This window comes from Gossypium hirsutum, chromosome A03 (assembly GCF_007990345.1).
Source record: "Gossypium hirsutum isolate 1008001.06 chromosome A03, Gossypium_hirsutum_v2.1, whole genome shotgun sequence".
Taxonomy (NCBI): Eukaryota; Viridiplantae; Streptophyta; class Magnoliopsida; order Malvales; family Malvaceae; genus Gossypium; species Gossypium hirsutum.
In genome coordinates this window covers 42,627,446-42,634,220 of record NC_053426.1, presented here as the reverse complement: position 1 = coordinate 42,634,220, position 6,775 = coordinate 42,627,446, and positions in this window count along the sequence as shown.

Below are 6,775 nucleotides of genomic sequence, written 5' to 3'. Positions count from 1 at the left end.
AACTTAATCAAATTGGTTTCCTGGAAATATACATGACGTTAAGGTGTGGCAATGGCGGTGTGCATGTCTAGGATTGGATCTGAAGGGAGCTTGGTACTTAAGCAGTCCGATGAACTCACCTCCTCCTTTTCAGTTTCCTACCTTGTGCTCAGCTTCCATTCACCTAACCTGCATTAAAATTATCTTTTAAAGCATTAAGTAAGTTTTCTAGAACAACGACCTGAAATGTTTTTGAACGCTTTGATGTGGCATGTCGGATCCAGCCATAACGTCTAGGCCGAGTTTGGGGTGTTACATTTAGTAGTATCAGAGCCAAGTTGCAACAACTCGGCTATGTATTTGGTTTACAAAAACAAAGATTTTTGAAAACAAAATATATAAAAAAAACTCGATTTTCAAAATTTAGATCTTTAGAATGTGGCATTCCGAATCTCCGGCCTAAGCCTATACGTATTACTCTGAACTTCTCTGAATATTTTCCTAAATTATCTGTCTGTACTGAAACCCTACTAGGATACTCTAGATAGGATGATACTAAAACCTTAGGAAAATTTGATAAGAGACTGAAACTGTAGCTAGACTTCGATTCTGCGAAAACAAACTTTGAATTACTATCTGATTCATAAAACATCTGTAATAAACACTGGAATATTGAATTAATGCATAAAATTTGTAATCAGATAACACGATATGAGTACAAGAGCCACTCGTGGAAGAGGCCGTGGACGGGGCCGAGGAAGTGCTCGAGCGAGATCTTCGTCTTCAGGACATATACCGGCAGCGGATGCACCGGTACCACCGGCAACAGAGGTGGAGTCTCATGACCGCAGTGCCGGGGATGATGCCCTATCACAGGCAATGCTTCATGTTCTGGAAAGGGTTACCGGGGCAAGTACGGGCAACAGAATTCGAGGATCTATTTCTGAATGACTTCGGGCTAACGGAGCATAGATCTTTCAGGGTGTGTCTGGTGTAGCCCCGAATGTGGCAGAATATTGGTTGGAGGCCACGGAACAGATTATGGACGACTTGGACTACTCGGTGGAGCAAAAGCTGAAGGGAGCCGATCGTTGCTGCGGGACGAGGCCTATCAGTGGTGGCTCACTGTGAGAGAAGGGACCCCAGCTGATAGGGTAACTTGGGAACTGTTTAAGGCGGCCTTTAAAGGGAAGTACATTGGGGCAAGTTATGTGGACGCTCGCAGAAAAGAATTCTTGAATCTGGTGCAAGGAGGTAAAACAATTGCTGAGTACGAGGCCGAGTTTCTGAGGCTGAGCCGGTATGCCGTGGGCGTAGTTGCTACGGAATATGAGCGTAGTGTGCGCTTAAGGATGGTCTTAAGGATGACCTTAGGGTGTTGATTGCTCTGCAGAGGGAGCGGGACTTTGCGGTCTTGGTGGAGAAGGCAAAGATAGCTGAGGAGGTTAAGCGGGCTGAAAAGCAGAATCGGGAGAAGGATCGAAACTATTTTTGGAGGGATTTAGGGACCTCAGGTGGTGCTAATAGGAATGTTAAGAGAGCAAAAGTGGAGGAACTAGTTCGAGCAATGCCGATGAATGTGGTTAGACCACCAATCTGTGGAGACTGTGGTAAGGTAAATTTGGGCGAGTGTAAGAAATGTTTCGGTGCTTGTTTCCGATGCGGATCTATGAAGCATAAAATTAAGGACTGTCCTCAGAGAGCTGATCAGGCTCAGGTTGCTGTACAGAGGGTTGCTCAACCCATGAGAGGTGGACCACAACCACCGAGAGGACGTGGGCAAGGTAGGAATGGAAATGGTCGAGGTTGAGGGGCACCTGGCATGGGTGTCGAAAATGCTGAAGCTCGACAAACAGCGTTGGTGTATTCAGCTCGTCGTCGAGAGGAGGGCAATGCACCTGATGTCATAACGGGTACATTTTTGGTTTCTAGCATGTTGTATACTGCTTTGGTGGATATTGGATCTACTCATTCCTATGTAGCATGTGCCATATCTGGGTCGTTGGGTGTGCACTCTGAGAAGATTGTGAGTGGGGTATCTATGCTAAGTCCTTTAGGTCACTCGGTTAGGGTAAACAAACTGTATAAGGATGTACCCTTAGAAACTCAAGGTAGGACTTTCCCTAGAGATCTGATGGAGTTACCATTCGGGGAATTTGACCTCATTTTGGGAGTGGACTGGCTTGTTAAGCATAAGGCGACTCTGGATTGTACAGCTAAGCGAATGGTGTTAAGGACTTCAAAAGATGAGGAGGTTATGGTGATAGGGGAACGAAGGGATTATTTGTCCAATGTGATGTCGGCATTAAGAGCCAAAAAGTGGATTCGGAAAGGTTGTGAGGCTTATTTGGCATTTATAAGTCAGTCGGAAGAGGAGGGACTGACGGTGGATAAGGTCAAGACTGTAAAAGAGTTCCAAGATGTTTTTCCGGAGGAGCTTCTAGGATTGCCTCCGAACCGAGAAGTTGAGTTTGGAATCGACTTGTTGCCTGGAACGGCGCCTGTGTCCATCGCACCATATAGGATGGCACTGAAGGAGTTAGTGGAGTTAAAGGCACAAATTCAAGAGTTGTTGGATAGGGGCTTCATTAGGCCAAGTGTGTCTCCTTGGGGAGCACCGGTGCTATTCGTGAAAAAGAAGGATGGTACGATGCGGATGTGCATCGATTATCGCCAGTTGAACAAACTGACGATTAAGAATAAGTATCCACTAACAAGGATTGATGATCTATTTGACCAGCTTAGAAGAGCTTCTGTATTTTCCAAGATCGACCTTCGATCTGGATATCATCAGTTAAGGGTCAAGGAGGCAGATATCCATAAGACGGCATTCAGGACTCGGTATGGTCATTACGAGTTTCTGGTTATGCCATTTGGACTGACGAACGCTCCTGCAGCGTTTATGGATCTGATGAATCATGTGTTTCAACCATTTTTGGATCAGTTCGTAGTCGTCTTTATTGACGACATCTTGGTATATTCTGAAACGGAAGCAAAGCATGATGAGCATCTACGTAAAGTGCTGTAAGTGTTAAGGGAGAAGGAACTTTATGCGAAGTTCAGCAAGTGTGAATTTTGGTTGAAGGAAGTAACCTTCTTAGGACATGTGGTCTCTGCTGAGGGGATTAAGGTAGACCCTTGGAAGATTGACGCAATTTTGGAGTGGAAGCTGCCTAGGTCAGTGTCAGAAATACGAAGTTTTCTAGGATTGGCAGGATACTACAGAAGGTTTGTGGAAGGTTTTTCTGTTATGGCAGCACCCCTGACAAAACTCATAAGGAAAGGAGTACCATTTGTATGGACTGAGACGCAGCAGGAAGCTTTTGAAAAGTTGAAGAAAGTTCTAACTGAAGCACCTGGGTTAATTTAGCCAGAGTCTGGGAAGGATTTTACGGTGTACAGTGACGCATCACATGTAGGTTTGGGCTGCGTGTTGATGCAAGAGGGTAAGGTGGTTGCATATGCATCACGGCAGCTTAAGCCTCACGAGGGGAACTATCCTACTCATGATTTGGAGTTGGCGGCAGTGATATTTGCACTTAATATTTGGAGACATTACTTGTACGGAGAAAGGTGTATTATATACACAGGCCACAAGAGTCTTAATTATTTGTTGATTCAGAAGGAGCTGAACCTTAGGCAAAGGAGATGGATTGAGTTGCTTAAGGATTATGACTGTTCGATTGAGTATCACCCAGGTAAGGCTAATGTGGTAGCCGACGCTCTAAGTTGTAGAACTGTATCTGATCCGAAAGCAATGTTTGCTCGTCTAAGTCTGTATGATGATGGAAGTCTGTTGGCTGAGTTGCATGTAACATCCCGAAATAGGGTCTAAACGGAACAGTGGTTATGAAACCACAAATTCGAGGTAGAAAATTTTATTTTATTATTATTTTGAGGTTCATGATATGATTGCATGATTGTGTGAAAATTTCGTGATGAAATTCTATGCATAAAGTGCTTAAGTTGAGATTAGGGACTAAATCGAATAATTTGCAAAACTTGCATTCTAGAAGTTTTTAGTATGAAATTGCTTTGGAATATTAATTAGGAGGGTTTAAATAACAATTCGACCAATTCCTAAGTTCATGGACAAAATAGGACATGGATGGAATTTTTGAAAGTTTAATAAGGAAGGGCATTTTGGTCATTTGGATATTAAATGAAATAAAAAGGGAAAAATAACACAAAATTCATCATCTTCTTCATTAGCACGAAATTTCAAGGGTTCTCCATAGCTAGGGTTTGTTTCAAGCTTCCAAGCTCCAAAGTAAGTGATTCCAAGCCCCGTTTTTAATGTTCTTTACGTTTTCGGAGTCCCGGTAGCTCGATAAAGCTTATACTAGCAATAATTTAAGTTAGGGTTCATATTTTGAAAACCACCCATAGGTGAAAAGTGTTTATTTTGATGTTTTATGATAGAATATGAGGTTTTAAATTATGTTAGACAACTTGTGCTACTCGGTTTTAAGTAAAAACGAGTAAAAGGGCTTAATCGGTAAAAATACCTAATAGTCATAAGTACATGTTAGAGTGTGAATTTGATGTTGTCATAGAAGGGAAAAATGATCAGTATGTCATAAAACATAAGAAAATAGGATGAAGTTTAAATTACGAGCCTTGGGGTAAAAGTGCAAATATGTGAAAGTTTAGGGGCAAAAATGTAATTTTTCCAAAGTTTGGGTCAACGACTGTTTTGATAAATGTGAATATTAAATAAGTTAAATTTGCTATTATAGATCAAGAAGAGCGAAATTCGGGAGTAGATCGGGGAAAAGAAAAAGTAAAGGACTAAATTGTAAAGTTTAGTCACATTTGTATCGAGGTAAGTTTATAGTAAATAAATGCAATATTCTTTTATTTTACATTATTATTGTCAATTTCCAGCATTTATATACTTATTTTCTGAGAATATTTAAAGTCGAATTAAAGGCGAAGTGACAGAGAAAAAGCATTAGGAAGCCCTGTTTGAACCTTAGGAATGTTAGGATATTGGGGTTGACAGGACAGGACAGGAAAGAAATGAGCCATGTAAGTCCATATCAGATATATGGCTTTGGAGACAGGAATGAGCCATGTAAGCCCATAGTATATATATATGGCATTGGAGACAGGAATAATTCATGTAAGTCCATGTCGAAGACATGGCATTGGCAGGATATTGATAGACAGGAACGACCCTAGTATCCTTACTATTCCGAGTGGTTCAATGGGTCATTGTACACGCTAAATTACAGTGAATTATCAGCAAAAGGGAAGGTAGATTATATTTATGAATAGCGAAAGGTCAGGTAAGAAAGAAGGTAAGTGAGTAAAGAAGAAGGTAGAAAATGTGAAGTAAAGAAAGTTTATGAGGCTAGGTGACATTATGTATAATTATTCATTATGTTGAATGTTGTAATTGATTTGCTTGTAAGCTTACTAAGCCTAGTGCTTACTCTCTTTATTTTCTTTTTCCTATAGTTTTTATCAAGCCACTCGGGGATCGAAGGAAACGTCGGAGACCCGATCACACTATCGAAGAAATCACATTGGTATAGTTAGACGTTTCGTTTTGTGTATGGCATGTATAGAAACTTGGTTTCTTTTGATATGATATGATCAATGAATGATGTGTAAATACTTGCTAGTGATTAGCTAATAGAGTGGCTGATGATATACATGTTTAATAGTATGTATGATTAAGTAGTAACTATCACATGAAAACTAAGAAAAATGTGAAAGTAACTTAAAAACAGATTCAAGTATCAGAAATAACAGGATTTTGAAAAATCACAAGAAATGGTAGAGACATGGGTTGATGGTGAATAATATATGAAATTAAATCTCGTTGTGTCTATATTCATATGGAATAAGCAAAACAGGTAAAGATTTTGTATTTTATAAGGTATCTGAGTTTTGGTGAAATAGGGCCAGAGCGATTTCTGGATCCCCTGTTCCAACTTTAGAAATTCACCATAAATTTTACAAAAATAATTATGTGGTGTACTCTTTATGGTTATAATTCTTATTGAATATAGTTTTAATAGAAACAAACGGTATAGTCATATGATTTGTTTACAGAGAGAAAAGTGGTTCGTAGTAAGTAGAGGCTAGTGTAGTCGAATTCTGAAACAGAGGTAAATTTAACTAATAAACTGTACTAATTGGCTAAGTCAAAAATTCTAGAAAAAAATTAGCAGATAGATATATGAGTATAGTTTCAGGAAAAATTTATGGATCTTAATTTCGAGTTTTGAAACTCGAGAAATGAATTTTTAAGCAACCATGATGCAGAAAAACAGTTTATTCGGAAAATTAAAATAAGTGGTTTAAAGTTGTTTAAAAGGTAAGATAAGTTCAGTAACACTTCAAGCTTGACTCCGGTGACGGTTTTGGGTGTGGGGGTGTTACATTTATTGGTATCAGAGCAAGTTTAGTCGGTTCTCGGAATAGTTATTGTGAGTAAAAGTCTAGCTATACATGCCATACTTGTATTTTGATAGTGTGACGACTCTTGACGATTTTTAGATATTTTGTTTTGTAGTAATGGATCCCGAGCGAGTTGGTGATGATGATGTAGAAAGTAATGCGCCTGCTCTCGCGGAAGGGGCAGCGCCATCTGAGAATAGGCCAGTAACAGTTAATCAGGGAGGAGTGACTCAAGAAGCTCTCTTCCAAGCTTTGAATGATTTGTTTGCCGAGTTCGTTCGTACGAATCTGGAAGTTAGACCTCCACCCCCTCATGATTCTCAGGCTACCCATGTAGCTCAAGCTCCCCTAGTCACAGGTACAGTGATAAGAGAAAAGCCACCAG